The sequence below is a fragment of the Hyperolius riggenbachi genome, chromosome 2 (genome assembly GCF_040937935.1).
Source record: "Hyperolius riggenbachi isolate aHypRig1 chromosome 2, aHypRig1.pri, whole genome shotgun sequence".
In the NCBI taxonomy this organism is placed as follows: domain Eukaryota; kingdom Metazoa; phylum Chordata; class Amphibia; order Anura; family Hyperoliidae; genus Hyperolius; species Hyperolius riggenbachi.
Genome location: NC_090647.1, coordinates 430,678,144 through 430,698,451, shown reverse-complemented (window position 1 = coordinate 430,698,451; position 20,308 = coordinate 430,678,144). Strand labels below are relative to the sequence as shown.

The window sequence follows — 20,308 nt, the reverse complement described above, 5'->3', positions numbered from 1 at the left end:
TTCTCTCTCTATCTCTTTTTTTTTTTGGGGGGGGGGGGGGGGGTGATACAATAGTAGCACCACTCACCATAAAATCTCATACATACAGTACATACACTCAGAGACACATGGACATACAGTGCGTATTCACGCACACACACACCTGCACCTACAAAGTATTTAGTTCACCTGTTGCTGAATTATTTATACAACCAATCCATCCCACCACCATCATCATCTCCTCTCATGGGGAACAAATGTCAAGGATTCATTTAATGGCTTTGACAGTTAATCATAATCACAGATTTTATTGAATGCATACTGTGCTGCATTTTTTAAAAATGTTTAAGTACGGTAAATATGTTTTCATCTTTATTAAAATAGTTGACTGCAGTTTTGCTTAGTTCATGGTTTGTTTATTATCGTAATTTGAAAAGAGTTTTTATTTTATTGTGGATACAGAATAATGAATAAGTGTTGGAATAAGTAAATAATACAGTAACTTAGAAATAAATATAATGTTTAACGTTGTGTGATTTTATGAAATTCACAGTTCTATTATTATAGAAAATGTATTTCCACACAAAAAGGACCTGTGGGGGTGCAGGTGTTATACTGACAAGTGGAATGACTCATGGTATTTCTTACTTACTTTTTAAAAAGAATAATAATTTAGTAATTTTTTCCAAGTATTAATTAGCACATCACGCCATAGCAAAGACCCTAAATCACTAAAGGCTTATTTAGCCAGTTCAGTAAAGAACAAGAGCCACATCATAACAGAGATTCCTCATCATAGGATCCACCTCATACAAAAAGAAAGTCTTACTCCATTACAGCTGGATCCTACAGTAGTCTGTGAATTAGCTAGTTCAATCAGCAGCAATAGCTGTATTTCAGGAGACATTCACACAAAGAAAATGTGTAGAGCTCCCTTTATTTATGATCAATTACTCATGCTTTCTTATTGAATGATCTAAATCTCCATCATAATATTTTACTTACACGTAGTGTGGGGTCCTGCCTTTCACAAGTTACAGACATCAGATCAGCAGAGAAGATCATAGGGAGATCCCTCCCCTGGACCTCCTCCACAACTCCTGATTGGGCACCATTGAGGATTGGCAACAACCCCTCACACCCTGGCCACTGCTCCTTCAGCCGTCTACAATTATACTGCAGGTATCGGGCCATCTCCACCAGAACTTCAAAGCATAGGAATTATTTCTTCCCCTCGGTGGTAAACCTCTTGAACTCCCTCCATGCTCTCCCACCTCCATCGCTTACTCCCCTCACTTTCTTTCACCCCTGAAGGTGTGGCAACTGATCCAAGTAGACTGCCTGGTGAAAATACTGCTTTCGGAATGTGTCATGCTGTCACTGATGTATACTGTTTTTTTGCGATGTGCACAACCTCTATTCATGTTTCTACTCAGAGCTATGTTGGTGCCAAACCTAGTTCTGGGCACGACTCAGTCGTGCTTGGTGAATGTTGATTTCTAAACAGCAGCAGGACCATCCGTTTTAGCAGGACCTCTTGTAGTAGGGTGCTGCTAAATAGTAAACTGGCAGGAAGTAACCAGCAGCAGGAGACTATTCCCCAATGAGGCTTAGGCTAAAATAATGTTGGGTAACTGGGACAGCAGCGGGATTACAAGTGGTAGCTGCAGAACAGTATATCCAGGCCTCTGCCCCATAAAAAAGCCTAAGATAGAATAACATGAGGCAACTGTGACAGGGGCAGCAGCAATGCAACACAACAGTTTGTTTCTCCACAGTACATTGCACAGAAATACTAGGGTGTATTCACTGGACAGCATTAAAAAATAAAAATGTGGTTTAAAGCGGAATATAACCCTGCATTTAAACTTTGCTCTAAAACATTATTTACAGTATATTATATGCAACCAGCATTGTTTTTTACTAGACCAGCATTGAAGGGTTACACAGAGTTTTAAAGTTCCTGGAGATTTCTGCAGACACATCCGAAGCTGAAATAGATACATTTTGTTTACATAAATGTATCTAAGTGTTGAATGTTACACACTTTGGCTGTCCTCCAGCTCAGTCAGAGAGATGAGTCACATTCAACACTTAGATACATTTATGTAAACAAAATGCATCTATTTAAGCTTCGGATGCGTCTGCAGAAATCTCCAGGAACTTTAAAACTCTGTGTAACCCTTCCAATGCTGGTCTAGTAAAAAAAAAAATGCTGGTTGCATATAATATGCTGTAAATAATGTTTTAGAGCAAAGTTGAAATGCAAGGTTATATTCCGCTTTAATAATAGTGTTAAACTAGTAACATGTGTGTTGTGTGTATATTGCGACTAATGCCTGGTACATTTACATTAATTTTAACACTATATATTGAATATACCCCATTGCCCCTCTACATGTGAAAGTAACTTAAAACATGAATTTAAATAAGTTGTTGAAATAAAAATTATTTTTGTTTTTTGCAGACAGCCTGCAACGGCTGAAGTACAGAAAAACAGTGCCACATAATGGGCTTAATTCAGTAAGACAAACAGCATGCCTTATCAGAGATAACACACCTTATCAAAGTTAACATGCCTTATCAGAGTAGCACAGCAAGCGCTACAAACTTATGCCTGCTAATTAGCGACTCTACTTGTCCTGCCCTAAGTCCCTGCGGGTTCGTAGCGCTCGCTGTGCTACTCTGATAAGGCGTGTTAACTTTGATAAGGCATGCTATTTGTCTTAGTGAATCAAGCCCAATATGTGAAATAAACATAAAAACGTTTAAATAGGTTGTTGGAAGAGAGTTGGTTTTGGCTGCACATGGTAATGTGCACAGAAATAGTGTCAAATGTGTAAGAGTTATAAAAGGAACATTCCCAAAATAGTACAAACCTTAATAAACAAATTTTCATAAACAACTTGCTTCAAGAGTTGACTTAATTACAAGGGATTATAAGGGATGCATGACAGAACTTCCTGTGTGCACTGAGCAAAGCTCTAGCACAGGTGTTCAACCCTGGAGGAATTTAAATCACAACGGAAAAGCCACCTGTTTAGTCTGGCATTTATGATCACATAACTTTTTACTCTGTAATGCATTCCAAATTGCTACTATGCACATTCTCCTCTTTGACCAAGTGCTATACTATCTTGTTCAGCTGCAGTACTAGAGGAAGCATATTAGAGATACTGCTGTAATTCCCACTGACTGCCTTAGTAGCTTAATTGAAGGAGGCCAACCCCTAGCAGACCTGCTGAATTCGCCACCAGTGGTTCCCAGTGACTATGTGTGCCCACCTCCAGCAGGTATTGCCCGACCACCCTGTGTAGCAATCAAAACCTCTCCAAAACCTTTTGTTATGTGCCTTCTGCTGTCAGCAGCAAAATCCAGAAACTGGGAAACACACTCAAGTATGTGCTGGTGTAAGGCAGGGATGGCCTTTCTGGCAAAGAATTGGCATCTGGGATTCACTGTGGCTCCAAGCAGCTGATCAGTTGGTGACAAAGGACAGTATCCTTCAACAAGACCAGTTCTACTGGGGCAAAAGTCAAGCCTGGGTACCATTGTAGTTAACAATCACTAGATGGTTGGGGGATAGAGGCATCTTCTACAGAAGATTTTAGCCCCATTCATGCAAAGTCCTTCTCATGTCATGGACTATGCAGTCTGGTATTATTCAGGGGCAGAGCCCCACACTGGTAAGCTAGACTGGTAGATATAATGGCGACAAGCTGGCATGGACTTCTCATTGCTGTTTTTTTTTCGGGGGGGGGGGGGGAGGGGGGAGAGGGCTGCATTATTTTTACTCCCCTTCCCCCCTTTCAAAAAAAAAAAAAAAATATAAAGAAAAAAAAAACTTTACTGTACTGAAGACAGCTGCCAGCCGCACATCTAATTTAAAGTCCCCCTGTACCGCTCAAAGCAAGCCCACTAGAGGAGAGATCAAGAGCATTAATGTTTAAATTGGATTATTAATTAACTTGGACAAGATGGGTGGAAATAAAAGAATCACATGCAGCAAATCATTTACCTGTTGGAATTGAATAGATCTTTACTGTGAAAATTATAGGAAAAGGACAAACATACTATAAAAAAGGGATAACCACTACCTGATGACTAAAAAGAATTATGAGCTTAGATATGAAAATCAGTATGCAGTCAAACTCAGAAGCTTACCCCTAGTATTTTTATATATGCGCCTTGAGTTGGGAAAACACATAACTTACATTATCTTCACTTCTAAATTGCTTTCTTTTACAATATAATATTTTGACAAGAAGCTGTATTTCCTTTCTAAACATTTTTCATCATGGACATTTGGCGCAAGCAAACATTTTGAGGTGTGCTATGCTATTTAATAGAATATGCTATTCTATTAATTTAGAAAATGATGCTATGTGTTAACCTGTAACCTATATCTGCAGAGCACAGGTACCTATGGCTGGAAGGAAGAGGGATTGTATTGGGATATTGGAGTCAATTTGGTGTGGTTTAAACCACATTCATAAAGTAAAGCAGAGACAATAAGCACTAGGGGAGGGGATTTAAAGCAAACCTTATGAAATAGTGAATTGTATGTGTAGTACAGTTAATATATCATCAGTAGCAAAGAAAAGAGTCTCATATTGTTTTCCAGTACAGGAAGAGTAAAAAAAAAAAATTCAGTTGTTAGAGTTAAGAAAAAATGTCAATATACAAAAGAGCTTCTCTGAGCTATTTGACCCATTTGGGTCAAATACAGTCCTGTTTCTGGAAGCACTTAAACAGCCAAGAAACAGTTTGAGATAAGGATTTACTGCAGGAAAGTTTAAAGCATTGTTACTTCTGCTTGGTTTTATAGCTTAACCACTTCAGGATTCGGCGTACGCTTAACTACGCCCCTGAATCCTGAAGTGGATTGCATGGAAACGGCCGCTCGTATGAGCGGCCGTTCCATGTCAGTTCACGGAGGGTGTCTCCGTGAACACCCTGCGAGCCTCCGATCGTGGCTCGCAGGGTAAATGTAAACACACGGGGAAGATCTTCCCCGGTGTTTACATGTATACGGCGCTGCTGCGCAGCAGCGCCGCGGCGGAGATCGGCGATCCCCGGCCTCTGATTGGCCGGGGACCGCCAGCACCTGATAGGCTGAAGCCTATCCTATCCGGCGCAGGACGGAATTCCGTCCTGCGCCGCTCACAGGGGGAGGTAGAGGGAGGGAAGGGGAAGGCGGCCAGGAAGCGCTGCGGAGGGGGGCTTTGAAGAGAGCCCCCCCCGCAAGCGCAAGCAGCCGGCGGCGATCAGACCCCCCCAGCAGGACATCCCCCTAGTGGGGAAAAAAGGGGGGAAGTCTGATCGGCCTGGCTGCTAGCTGATCGGTGCTGCGGGCTGGAGAGCCCACGCAGCACCGATCAGCAAAACCACACGGTATCCGGAAGTGGTTAAAAGACAGCGAGTGGTTTAAAACTGCAGCTATGACAATATGATGCAATGTTGTTAAACAAAAAAAAGCTATATAACTCAATATAAAAATATAAGTGTGGGGGCGCATGCGCGGCGCTGAGGAGACTACATGTGAGTTCTTGTCGCTCCGCTCCTCGGCAGCCTTTCACCGCTAAAACTACTGATCCATAGCACTCCCACATCCTCCACACTTCAGGATCCTTTCGCTGAATATGTCCGGAAAAGGAAGGGAAAAGAACGGGCTGAAAACAACCACTTCCACGCCTGCCGCAAAACTTTCTCCTCAGACCTCCTCCCGCCCTTCCAAATCCAAAATGGCCGACGGGACAAGTCAGACGCCGCGGAGCAGTCCCTCCACTCCTGACAAGCAGCCAGAATCGCCTCCGGTCTTTAACCCAGACCTAGACCTGACCCCTCAACTACCACCACTACATGAGGACCTCCTCACACACATTCAACGTGTTTTTAGACTCGAATTGAAGGAGGGGGTCAAAAACATCACCGATCAAATCAAAGATTTGGGTTACCGAGTCGACGCCATTGAAAAACAAGTAGACGACATGGCGGATGCGCAGGAGGCGGACAAGACCCAAATAGATCAGCAAGCGGAGAAGATAGAGTCGCTGGAACTTAGGCTTGAAGACGCTGAAAATCGCAGCAGGAGAGCTAACCTACGCATCAGAGGCCTGCCGGAAGCAATCACAGACCTGAAACCCACTGCCTTAAATCTTTTCAGTGCTCTCCTACCCCAGATGGACCCGGACTCCTTTCGCATAGTCCGAATTCATCGAGCACTAGCAAAACCCCGCAACTTGGACCTACCTCGAGACGTGGTCCTAAAGTTTCAATACGAGGAAGTCCGTGACCAGGTTCTCGAGGCTTCCAGGAACCTTACTGCTCTACCTGATCTTCCTAATTCGGTACAGCTCTATGCAGACCTGGCGCCCTCTACCATCCAACGCCACCGGAACCTCCGTCCTGTGACTGTCTCCTTCCAAAAGGCTGCGGTGAGATATAGATGGGGCTTCCCCTTCTCCCTATCCTTCACGCATAGCGGCACTACATATACCTGTCGATCGCTTGAAGAAGGCCGCAGGCAACTTGAGCAAGCGGGGATTAAAATTGAACCCATGCCGTCTGCACCTCTTCCGCAGAGATCCTCTCGTCCAGCTAGGGTCTGGTCAGCTAGTAGAAGCTGCCTACGTTCATCACTACCCTCGTGAGCTCCCACTGGGTGCACTGATCTTTACCTGAGGCCATGTCCACACTGGTCGGCCCCTTTACCTACAACTACACGAGTCCTACATATAAGGACCCCTATGTCCGAGATCGCCTGTTAATGCATTGAAATCCGCTCATCCTTGAGGACATGTGAGTACTTTACCCCAAATATCAATAGACACTGCGCCCTGCTTGGGCCCATGTCCTGGCGGAGAACTTATTCTCAGAAAAGTTGCTAGGACTCTGTACTTTTCTAATCGATGTCGCCACTACCTAGACATAGCGAGGGAATACCAGCTATGCACGATTTACAAAACTTAGCACTTTGTTAGCTTTTCATTTTCTTTTTTTCTTTTTACTACTTTTTTTTTTTTAATTGTCCTCCAGTTCTGCCCACCCCACTATCTTGCGACATCGGCTATTATGCTTTAGGGCAGTATGACACTCCATTGTTCCATGACTTTAGCAGTATATAGAAGGCCTCAAGGTTTCCAGCTGATTTCCCATACGAAGGCTTGGCAACCTCTAACATAATGTGTTGATAACTCATATTGCAATGTTCTATGCTCGGAATACCTTTCTCCCTTTCCCCCCTCCCCCGGTCTAATGTATTTCTAACTACTTTTTCCTCACCTCTATTCTTGTTGTGCAAATCCATATATGCATTAAAATTCTCATGGTCATTAGATGGCACTGTGGGACCACCTCAGCTATACTTGCATTATCTACACTAATGTCTTTTTTCCAGGAAATGGGAGACTGCCGAGGTCTCCAATGTTGTCCTCGCACTAATGAGCAGAGCTGAAGGTACTCTATTATTGCTCTCAGCTCTCCTCATTCTTTTGAGGAAATTTTCCTCTACTTACCTGAGTAACCAGGTTACTGATACGGTTAGGCTACGTTGGCCAGTTCTAAGGTTCTTTGTTTGTGTTCATTTGCAGGTCTATGATATTCTACTTTTATACTATCTAAGAGATGCTCCTGGTTGGGGGGGAGACACAGTGTCGCATACTCTCTACTTCTCATCTATAACGGCTCTCCTTAATCAATATTGCCATGGCACAAATTAATATTATTTCTCAAAATGCGAAGGGACTAAACTTGCCATTTAAAGGCAGAAAGGCCTTTATAGATTACCGAAAGTGTTCCCCGGACATACTATGTATCCAGGAGACATTTCTCTAAAACATCATCCCCCAAATATTTTGATGCCCAATACCAGCGACACTTTGCCTCCTCAGCTACTACTAAACACCTTACTTAAAAACACTTTACCATTTGTCCTAGAGAAATTAATTAGCGACGATGAAGGTTGCTATACAATTTTGATTGGAACAATACAATCACACAAACTTGCTATAGTTAACCTGTATGCACCCCCTGAGGCCCCTATGACCCCTGTAAATGCTATTCGCAAACATTTAGAAAACTATCCCTCTCACCATATCGCATGGGCTGGTGATTTTAATATAGCTCCCAATCCAACATTAGATCGGTCACAACAACCTTCCTCCTCCCGGCAACGCCAATTATCCAAGTCCTTGAATAAAACACTGTCTAGGTACATCTAGTTGACACATGGAGAGAGCATAACCCAACATCTCGCAACTATACATTTTTCTCCTCTGCTCATCATACCTACTCTAGAATCGATGCAATTTTCCTATCTTCTGCACTAATATCTAACCTAGTTTTTACTAGACACATGATTAGCACGTGGTCAGACCACGATATAGTTTGGATGGCCTGCTCTTCTCTCACTACCCCCATCGCTCGATCATCCTGGAGGCTCAATGAGAGTCTACTAACAGATGGTGAGACAGTACTAGAGGTGGAGGAACAGCTAACTAACCATTTTCAACTAAATGATACGGGCCACATCAAACCTGATATCCTCTGGCTGGCGCACAAACCAACAATTAGAGGGCATCTTTTAAAAATTGCTACCCAAAAGAAAAGAGCAAAAAGTAAAAATCAACTCAATCTAGAGCACAAGCTATTTCAACTGCAAACGGCCCATGCCTCCTCCCCCTCTAGATACTTATATAAACAAATACAAGACACTCAACATCAAATAGATATACTCCTTTCAGCTCGGACAGAGAAGGCAATTAGATGGACCAAATCAAAAGCATACGTGCAATACAACAAACCTAATACGTAAACTTAGACAAACCCACTCCATCAACAAAGTTCTACAAATTAAAACCAAATCAGGCGTGATCACATCTGATCCCCTTAAAATTCACTCAGAATTTGCTGACTACTATAGGTCCCTCTACACTGCCAAACCCCCCGATCTAACTCATTCCTCCACTAATCCATTTTACCGAAACTCGAAACACCCTGTACTTTTGCCAGATAAAGCCTCTGCACGTAATATCCCCATCACTGACCTAGAGATTTTCCTGGCTATAAAAAAACTAAAAAATGGGAAGGCTCCTGGCCCGGATGGCTTCTCGGCCATCTACTATAAAAAATTTAAAAAAACTCCTTATACCATACCTGAAAAAAATATTTAACTCCATTCTCGATGGCAAGACCCCTGCCCCAGAATTTCTCCAGTCCACAATTGCCGTAATTCCAAAGCCTAAACGTGACCCTCTGGACATTAAAAACTACAGGCCAATATCATTACTAAACCTTGACTACAAAATTTTAACAGCCATATTAGTTACTAGATTGAACAAGGTCCTAGGACCCCTTATCCATAGAGATCAGGTTGGCTTCATACCACATCGCCAGGCTCCAGATAATGTCCGGAAGGTCATCAATCTCCTACATGTTGTGAAAACTAAAAAAACTCCATGTGCTTTGATGTCTCTTAACATGGAAAAAGCATTCGACACAATAGACCGGTCCTTCATGCAAACCACACTGCAGGTATTCAGGGTCCTTTCCTTCAAGCTGTCAAATCCATTTATTCAAACCCAATAGCCCATCTTAAACTCTCCACTGATTATCCTACCCCCATTCCTATACAAAGAGGGACAAGACAAGGGTGCCCGCTTTCCCCAGCCATATTTGCCCTAATAATAGAACCTCTTGCCAATAAAATACGATCATCCCCTGACATCCAAGGTATAAAGATCAAAAACTCTGAGTACAAAACCAACCTTTTTGCCGATGACCTCTTATTAACCCTTTTCTCACCCCACACCTCTATTCCTAACCTACTTAAACTGGTGAAGCAATTTGGCCAAATCTCTGGACTCACTCTGAATATCAATAAGTCAGAGATTCTCTTCACTAACATGTCCAAACAAAATGCAGAGACACTAACTGCTACAGCAGGCCTTTCCTACCAATCAAAGTAGATTACCTATCTGGGCATCAAAATTTCAACAAATCCTGCTGATCTTTTTTCATTAAATTACAGGCCAATGCTGTCCGAGCTGAAACAGGAACTCCTAAAGTAGAACTCCCCCTCAATCTTGTGGTCTATCTTCTTTTTAGAACTTTGTCCATTCACCTAACCAAAGCCTCACTTAAAGATTTACAGTCCTTGATCTTTAAATTTATATCTAACAATAAAAAAGCAGAATACGACAGAGTATTATGTACCTTAATAGGGAACGGGGAGGACTGGGAGTCCCTGACCTCTTTAGTTATTATAGAGCAGCCCAAATCGCTCAGCTAGCACAGATGCATTCTAACAACAATCGGCCGCTTTGGGTTGATATAGAAAATGACCTTTTGGCACCAATTAGCCTTGCAGCCCACCAGTGGTCTCCGCAATCTCCCCTTGCAAAATACAAAACACAATCGCCCATATCGGCCCATTCTTTTGCCATCTGGTATAAACTAAGAAGAAACTACAATCTGTAGTGCCTCCACAGCTTCCAATCTTTGGTAACCCCAAATTTCCACCTGGTTGGGAATCACGAACCTTCAAGTGGTGGATTTCACATATTTTTTAACTATATCCAACTTTTTGGTTAATGATAAACTACCAAATTGGACAACATCTTTTCCGCCTAAAGAATATTTCAGGGCACTACAGATTCACCATCTCTTGAGCACCCTAAACAAAACTACACCCGATATCCCCCCACGCACTACCTACGAACTCTGGTGCGATCAAAGACCCCTGGAGGGCGGCCTTATTTCCTATCTATACTCTGTCATTTCTCAGCCCTTAGAAAGTAATAAACTCCCCTCAATGAGAGCATGGGAAATGGATCTAGGTGTGACCCTTACCCCCAAACAATGGAACAAAAGCTGCCTTACCTTAGCTAAAGGGAGTAGTTACTATTCGCACATTGAAACAAATTATAAAATCCTACACCGCACATATATCACCCCACAGAAACTACACACTATTTCAAGTGATAAATCCCCCCCATGTTTTAGACAATGTGGACAGCTAGGTGACATGGCCCATATATGGTGGTTCTGCCCTATAGCTAAAAATTACTGGGCCCAAGTGGCATCTGCCATAGGTACAGCCCTTGAGATTTCTCTCACCTGATCCATTTCAGCTGCTACTTGGACACAAACCACAAAAATGGAAATACCCACAACATAGGCTAGCACAACACATAGCCAAAGCGGCCAGACTTTATATTGCTCGTCAATGGATGAAACCTACATTATCGATACAAATGACTGACTATTATTATGGAGATCTTAATATCAGAAAGGCTATTAGCTGTAGTAATTGACGCTACCCTGCCCTTCACAAGAACCTGGCAACCATGGCTCTCGGCTTCAGCAGCGCTGGGCCTGCGATCCTGTGCTCTCTCCTTCTAGGAGCAATATCCAATATGTCTTCAGTGTTTTTACTGTTGTTCTACCATTCCTATGTACAAATAGCTACTTGACCTGCCTGTTTCTCTTTATCCTTCTTAATGTCTGTTTATGTTCAAAGTTTGATAATAACTATGCCCTATGTTAAGGGTTTTTTTTCAAATGCTGTTAAGATCTTTTATAATTTTCAATAAAACAATTTAAAACTAAAAATATAAGTGTATTTTCTTTGCTACTAATGGTCTACGAATAATGGTCATTATCCATACTACACGTACGATTCATTATATCATATGTGGTTTGTTTTTGGTTTTTTGCTCCTGGTTTGCTTTAACATACTTTTAGCTTTTCTCTAGGCAGCTCTTAGCCATAAATAGTTTTTTTAACTTTTACTTTTTACAGTATAGCTCCACCTAAATAAAATTAATAGGATACAGTTCTTTACTAGACCACCCGAAATGTTCAAAAGGGACCATTTGTATACTAATGCTCTGTATACATTTGTGTTTATTGTTGTGTGCTCGTTTATAAACAAAGCTTTTCAATAAGGCCCCTTTTACACTTAATCAGTTGCTCTCAGTTATAACTGAAAGGAAACTGATTTTCAAAGTAATGCCCATGTTTTCCTATGGCACCTTTCACACTTAACACATTTTAAAGAGGAACTGTAAACAGAAAAAAAATCCTCTCAGCGATGTCCAGTAAAAATGCCTGGGACGAACCATTTTTACTCCTGGCAGAGTAACCGTTATTTTTTTCTTTATTCCAGTAGTTGTAACTGTTATACAGTGAAGGTTGTAACCACCTTTTTTTTACTGACTGATGTCATCTGAAGGTGCCCAATGCATGTGTGGAGAGAGAAGTGCAGTTAGAGAACTAGCTGAAGGAGGCTAAAAGTAGTTTGTATATACAAACAAAATTGAATGGTTGTTGTAAAGCAGTTTTAGTAAAGTAATTGTAGCAGGGTAAATGAATGGAGAATAGTGAGGAGCGCAATGACCTAATTACGTTTACGCGAAATGTCGCGTAATTCGCGAAATTAAGATTATGGCCATAATAGAAATTTTGCAAATTTCACAAAATTACATGAAATTTCGCGTCTATGGGAAATTTTGTAATTACAATAGATTTTTCATAAGTAGGATCATTTACTTAACACAAGCAAATCAGAATTTTGTGTTTAACACGAAAATCCTTCAGTTCTTGAAATTGTGTTCCAGTCCAGAGCCTCCTGATACATTTAAAGCGACAGCACTTGCAGGGACCTTTGCATCATCAGATATTGCAAAACCAAGTGTCATGATCACTAAATGCACCTTGACAAAGGGCTGGTGCACACCAGAGCGGTTCATGAGCGTTTTTAAAAATGCTTGGGGATAGAAAACCGCTTGGGTAATGTATTTCACTGGGATGGTGCACACCAGAGCGGCTCGTTTTTTCCACAAACGCAAATTCAGGTCCTGCAGCATTTTGTAGATTTCTGAGGCGTTTCTGCCTCAATGTTAAAGTATAGGAGAGTGAAAAACCGCTCTGAAAAACGCTAGATCAGAGTGGTTTTCCAGGCGTTTTGGTTACAGAAGCTGTTCAGTAACAGCTTTACTGTAACAATATTTGTAATCTGCTACACAAAAACCCTCCAAAAATTGCTAGGCATGTTTAGAAAACCTCTAAACATGCCTAGAATCGCTCTGAAATCTGCTTCAAAAACATCTAGCGCGTTGCGGATCTGCTAGCGTTTTTTGGTGTGCACTGGGCCAAAGAGCACGTCTTAGAAGTGGCTGCAGATAGAGCCTCCTGATACATTTAAAGCGACAGCACATGTAGGGTCCTTTGCATTATCATTAATTGCAATCGATGATTGACTTTCCTGAGTTTAGTCATTACCTAAATGTGCATAATTACTATTATTTTTGCATAATTACTATTATTTTTATAATTACACACCGAGCGGCCTTTTGAGTGTTTCTGCAGCCGCTTGCAGCTGCGGATACGCTAGGGTAATGCATTTCAATGGGGGTGTGCACACCACAGTGGGAGGCGTTTTGCAGAAACTAATTCTCCCAGGGTGAGGCATTTTTTGGATTGCGGAGACGTTTCTGCCTCAATGTTAAGTATAGGACAAACGCAAACCGCTCTGAAAAACAGCAGATCAGAGCAGTTTGCCAGGCGGTTTTGTTACAGAAGCTGTTCAGTAACAGCTTTACTGTAACAATATATGAAATGTACTACACTGAAATCCGCAGCAGCAATCCGCAAAATGGCTCAGAAAAATAAAAAAAAGCGTTTAAAAATCTGCTAGCATTTTGCGGATCTGCTAGCGGGTTTTGGTGTGCCCCGGACCTGAGAAATGAAATTATGTCCATTTTGTTAATTCAAATAACTTTGTTTCTGTAGAAGACATGAAATTACGAAATTTTGCAAGAGCGACGAATGCGATGAAACCCCGGCGCTGTTCCCACAATGTGTATGTACGTAATATGTAAGTTCGCGTTTACACATTACCTGTCCTGTGTTGCGGGTGCCCGCCTGTCTTCTGCTGCTCTTCTATTAGCTGCATAAACCACGCTGGCGTGCTATGCGGCAAGCACAAGAGTGTTGGGAAATGCACGGGCACTGCAACACAGGACAGGTAATGTATAAATGCACATTTACACATTACACACACACATACATATGTACAGTGGAGAGGCGGTGGACAAGGTGGGCTCGGCCAATTCCCAAGATTTCATGCTGAAATCGATCGGAAATCGGTCTGTGGTGTATAGGCAGCTGACAGATGTGTACCTAGCATTAAGGTAGCCATATTGCTAGCAATGATGGGCAGATTCGACCAAGAGACAAAACCCTCTCTAAGCGATATGGCTACCTTAATGCTAGGTACACACGTTGCAATTTTCTGACAGATTTTTCTGTCGGATCGATTATTTCCAACATGTCCAATCTGATTTCTGATCAATTTCCCATTTACTTCTATTGGAAATCCATCAGAAATCCGATCAGACATGTCAGAAATAATCGATGACTGTAAATCTGGCAGATAATTGCATCATGTGTACCTAGCATTAGTTGTCAGTCTTTCAAGACTGAAGAAAAAGACTTTTTTTCTGGACAGAATATTTACAGTGCTGAGTGGACCCCCTGTAGTGTAGGGGGTTGGGGAGGAGGAGGATTGTGCTAAAGGTATGTCTTTACAAAGGGAGAGGTCAACACCCACAGACAAATGACTGCAGAAGGGGAAACAAACAAGCAGAAGCCTGCATTTGTCAGAATGTGTTGTTTACTATGGGTAGCTGTGCAGCCTTGCAGCCCCCACCTCTCCCATATCAGCGTGTTTTACTCACTTCATCCCAGCTGGAAGTCCTCCCTTATCAGCTCTTCCTACAGCCCTACATTTCAGTAGCTCTATCTCTGCTCTGCCTGCCATGTGAGTTCACCGGAGATGCTGGCAGATGGGACAGAGATAACACAGAGATTGCAGGAGAGCTGTAGGAAGTGTGTGCTGAAAGCACAGGGCTTCCAGCTCCGATGAAGTTCCTTACACATACCAGCTGATCTGCAGGACGTGGGGCTGAGAGTGGCAGCCCAGATTCAGGGGGGCAGAGAGGAGGAAGATCTGTCACAGCAGCTGAGGCTGCAACATCGGCTGCTTCTGCCTCCCCTCGTGCACAACTACACATGTCCTTCCTTGATGACGGTGAGGACAACAGTTTTTTTTTTCTCTCCCAACTACTGCTGGTGATGTCACTACCCAGGGGGCAGTGCGCACAACTAATTTATACATCCGCGGAGGAAACTCATGGAGGGGGCGTGGCTTAGCATTTAAAGGTGAAATTCCAGCAAAATGCTGGCTTTATATGAGGAAATACTGGGGTTTCCCCCATAAATTAGGTATGGCTATCTGCTGGCAATGAGTTGTCTTTGATGTTACAGTACCTCTTTAACTGAAATCTTCTTCCCTATGCACTGCTATGGAAAGAAAACGCATACCAACGCACACCAACTAATTAAGTGTAAAAGGGGCCTAAGAGTGGAATAAAAAAAAAAAAAAGACATTGATAGGCATAACAGGCCTCAATGCAGAGAGAAGGATGTAAAGGTTAGAACAGCAATAGCTTTTTAGGAAACAGTGGGAATAAGCTCAAGAATGGAAATACTGCAATCAGCCATCTTATAAACAGAGTGCTTATTGACGTCAGAGTAAAGCACACACGTAGCATGCGCTACACCATTTAGCTAGCAGATGTCATTGGCAACTCAGTAACCAGCTGTGAAGTGTTCAATATAATCTGTAAAAAGCCACAATGTATGTTGGCACACTATGAATACTGACGATACTAACAATAACAGTAAAAGCAAACAAACTATAATATATCCAACACCTCCATGTACTGTTATTATGAAATTCAAATATGCATGTGAATATTTTATTTAACATTTCATATATTTTAGTAAGCACAATTTTCTTTTTAACGTATACTTAAAGAGGAGCTGTCAGCCATACTATGCCAGATAAAAAAACACAGCATATACAGGTCCTTCTCAAAAAATTAGCATATTGTGATAAAGTTCATTATTTTCTGTAATGTACTGATAAACATTAGACTTTCATATATTTTAGATTCATTAACACAACTGAGGTAGTTCAAGCCTTTTATTGTTTTAATATTGATGATTTTGGCATACAGCTCATGAAAACCCAAAATTCCTATCTCAAAAAATTTCATCCGACCAATAAAAGAAGTCAACCTTCAAATAATTATGTTCAGTTATGCACTCAATGCTTGGTCGGGAATCCTTTTGCAGAAATGACTGCTTCAATGCGGCGTGGCATGGAGGCAATCAGCCTGTGGCACTGCTCAGGTGTTATGGAGGCCCAGGATGCTTCGATAGCGGCCTTAAGCTCATCCAGAGTGTTGAGTCTTGCGTCTCTCAACTTTCTCTTCACAATATCCCACAGATTCTCTATGGGGTTCAGGTCAGGAGAGTTGGCAGGCCAATTGAGCACAGTAATACCATGGTCAATAAACTATTTACCAGTGGTTTTGGCACTGTGAGCAGGTGTCAGGTCGTGCTGAAAAATAAAATCTTCATCTCCATAAAGCTTTTCAGCAGATGGAAGCATGAAGTGCTCCAAAATCTCCTGATAGCTAGCTGCATTGACCCTGCCCTTGATAAAACACAGTGGACCAACACCAGCAGCTGACATGGCACCCCAGACCATCACTGACTGTGGGTACTTGACACTGGACTTCAAGCATTTTGGCATTTCCCTGTACCCAGTCTTCCTCCAGACTCTGGCACCTTGATTTCCGAATGACATGCAAAAGTTGCTTTCATCCGAAAAAAGTACTTTGGACCACTGAGCAACAGTCCAGTGCTGCTTCACTGTAGCCCAGGTCAGGCGCTTCTGCCGCTGTTTCTGGTTCAAAAGTGGCTTGACCTGGGGAATGCGGCACCTGTAGCCCATTTCCTGCACACGCCTGTACACGGTGGCTCTGGGAGTTTCTACTCCAGACTCCAGACAAGGTCTGGAATCGGTCCTTCTCCACAATCTTCCTCAGGGTCACCTCTTCTCGTTGTGCAGCGTTTTCTGCCACACTTTTTCCTTCCCACAGACTTCCCACTAAGGTGCCTTGATACAGCACTCGGGGAACAGCCTATTCGTTTAGAAATTCCTTTCTGTGTCTTACCCTCTTGCTTGAGGGTGTCAATGATGGCCTTCTGGACAGCAGTCAGGTCGGCAGTCTTACCCATGATTGCGTTTTTGAGTAATGAACCAGGCTGGGAGTTTTTAAAAGCCTCAGGAATCTTTTGCAGGTGTTTAGAGTTAATTAGTTAATTCAGATGATTAGGTTAATAGCTCGTTTAGAGAACCTTTTCATGATATGCTAATTTTTTGAGATAGGAATTTTGGGTTTTCATGAGCTGTATGCCAAAATCATCAATATTAAAACAATAAAAGGCTTGAACTACTTCAGTTGTGTGTAATGAATCTAAAATATATGAAAGTCTAATGATTATCAGTGCATTACAGAAAATAATGAACTTTATCACAATATGCTAATTTTTTTTTTAGAAGGACCTGTATAAGTAGATAAATACTAGCTCTGCTTACATAACATGTGTATTGCACGGTCCAAGTGTTGATAAAGGTAAATGGAGAGAATTCTGTTCGCTGTCAGGGGCCATCTTTACTCCCTCCAGCTAAAGCCAATGGTGAGGTCATTTCCTCCCTTACTCCTCCCTCCTAAAAAAATAAGATTGATTTTAAAGTTATGCATTGCCTTTTTAGCATGCCTTTTATATGATCAAAAGATAGGCATGAAAAACAAAATCATTTCTCTATTTCTAACAGTTACTCTTTAATGCACCCTCTTTTTTGTAGCAGATCCTTTATGCATGTTTCAATTTAACTATCCCATTTCACAAAAAGTTGTGAAGCCGTGTAAAGTGTAAACAAAAAATGGTATAGAATGATCGTAGGAGACCCTCTTGTCCTTCAGCTTTTTCACCTCCGCTCACTCCCACATCCAGGACTTCTCACATGAGAGCATCACCTCTCCTTTAAAACACCCTTTCCTATGCCTATAATCCTACCTAATAAAACGTGTGTGTGTGTGTGTGTGTGTGTGTGTGTGTGTGTGTGTGTGTGTGTGTGTCCAGACCTGACAGTTTGCTGTCTGTGAACCTCATAACATTGTGGGGAATAACAGATTTTTTTTCCAAACTGCCAAGCAACATTTCCCTGTGTGCATATACATTGGACAGCGATGGGTAGGGGATGGGCAATCGGGACGCGCCTGTGCATGCATTGTGGTGGGGGGGGGGTCCTGTGCACGCATTGCGGGAGGAGCTAGCGCCTGTGGCCTTGCGCACGTTTCTAACGGGCGGGCCTTTTTACTAGTTTCCTATAAATAACATTGGAGGTTCACGGTCTCATCCGCTAACCCCACTGTCTCCATCCCTAATGTCTCCAATAGAGATGGCCCGTATACTTTGCCTCCAACCCACTACCCTCTAGATTAAAGCTTGCAAGGGCAGGGGCCTCCTACTAGTGTTTCTTATTCTGCTGTAATTTATCATATGAACATGTACCATTATTGGTGATGTCTCTAACCACTCATCAACAATGTACTGTTGGTGTTTATATTGATGGATGTCCTGGTTGTACAGAGTTATGAGCATCTCATGTATCTAGGCTCCCCAATATTTGTTTTGTACTATGTACTGCGATATTGAAGATGTGGCGCTATATGAATAAAAAAATAAACAAATAAAATAATAAGTATGTGAGAATTTGCAACATAGCAAATTGCTGTAGTTAAATATTTTGAATTTGATGCCAGCTAGACCAAGCACCTGTACCTGGAGTTGTGCTGTTGTAATTTGTGCAGGTTATGTTTCAGGATAGCCTTATTGAAATAAGTCATCTGGATGGTAACATATGTTCCTCGTAAAGTACATTGTTCAGTTGCTTTCTCAAATGTGCAGGTAGCCCGTGCCACGTGCACCAATACAAAAAAAAGTTCTCAGTTCTGGTGAATTTATAGGATAGCAAACACAAGTGTTAACTCACTATACTTAAAGTGGACCTGAACTCTTGCACAAGACAGAAGGAAAACAGAGAGACATGCACCTTGTATGTATCTTGAGAGTTTAGCCTGTTTAATTCCTTCTCATTTGTGTCTAATCACAAGTTTATTGTGATTGTAATTTGACCTCTCCCCTGTGTCACATGACTGTCACGGCAAATAAGCTCATCTGAAAGTACAGGTTGTTAACAATATGTCTGCTTCCATGAATCAGGAAGTAGAAACAGTGCAGATACATTTTAGGATTTGTTTCAGCTGGGACAAAGAAATGTTTTTGTTTAACGGTTATTGTGCTGTTGTATATCTTTTAGAGCAGAGAGGTCACTCTAAGTTCAGGTTCTCTTTAAGGACAGGTTCAGACAAGCATCTAACCCAGCCGCTCAGGCATCTTGCTTGAATGTTTTTCTGCAAGTGAGCAGAAAAGCATTTGGCAGCTTTTGACGCTTCTAGACGTTTGATTTTTGTGTCCCCACAATGTTTTGACCCCCACAATGGGACATGGAGGCCCCACGGTTAGCTGGTGCTGGATGTTACATGTAGTATCCAGGAAAAAATAAGACAAGGAATAACCTGATTAAGCGCTGCATTTGCATGAACAATGGTAAATGATTGTGTCGGTGGCTGTCCTTAACTTGAATGGACAGCTTTTAAACATTAAGCGCCGGGGCTGTTGTTTATCGCTACAAAAACGTCCTTGTGTATGTACTAATTAATGTTAATTTATTCACGTTTATATTTTTAAAAAATAGAGGGCTGAACTAGGACTTAAACGTCTTTGAATTTATTGATTATTTTAGTGGTCAAGTCAAAGTCATATCTTTGAGAGGATTGGGACCTACAGGAAATTCTGTTGCATTGATGATATTCATGGCGATGGGTAAGGTGGTCTTCAGGTCTAGAGTCCGCTACACAAATTAAAATATATGACAACATTGATCATTCACCTAGTTTGTCAACTTTTAAATGGTTACAAATAGTCTTTGTGAGCTAAAGCAAAGATTATAGAAACATGAGATTGGCTGATGAAAGAGGCAGTTTCATTCTGCACTTCAGAAATAGACATTATTTATTTGCTTTTCTTTGATTCATTCTATTTCTACCAAGCTCTGTTTTAATATCGCTCAATGCTATAGTAGTCAGTTCTTGTGCATACATGCTGAGCTAATGCAACTTCTGTATTCTGGCAGCTTGCTCACAGTATGAATACAAAGTGATTTTCATTTTCTTTGTTCCAGCCAGGAACATCATGAACAATAAGATTCACATTGAGCTAGAATAACAAAGTAAGTACGGTATATCACAGCGGCAAGATTTCATATGTGAAAGATGACAGCACA

The 20,308-nt window shown here is 41.8% G+C and overlaps 1 protein-coding gene and 1 long non-coding RNA gene across 2 annotated transcripts in view; one reads left to right on the top strand and one right to left on the bottom strand.

Annotated features, from left to right (window-relative positions):
- Positions 1–20,308, bottom strand: part of ZBED1 (zinc finger BED-type containing 1) — a 439,106-nt gene that overhangs the window by 24,420 nt on the left and 394,378 nt on the right. The window lies entirely within an intron of this gene.
- LOC137546912 (uncharacterized) overlaps positions 20,203–20,308 on the top strand; it is a 33,017-nt gene continuing 32,911 nt past the window's right edge. Inside the window, exon 1 of the long non-coding RNA XR_011026400.1 lies at positions 20,203–20,254. This is a non-coding gene — a long non-coding RNA (uncharacterized lncRNA). The remainder of the gene's footprint in view (positions 20,255–20,308) is intronic.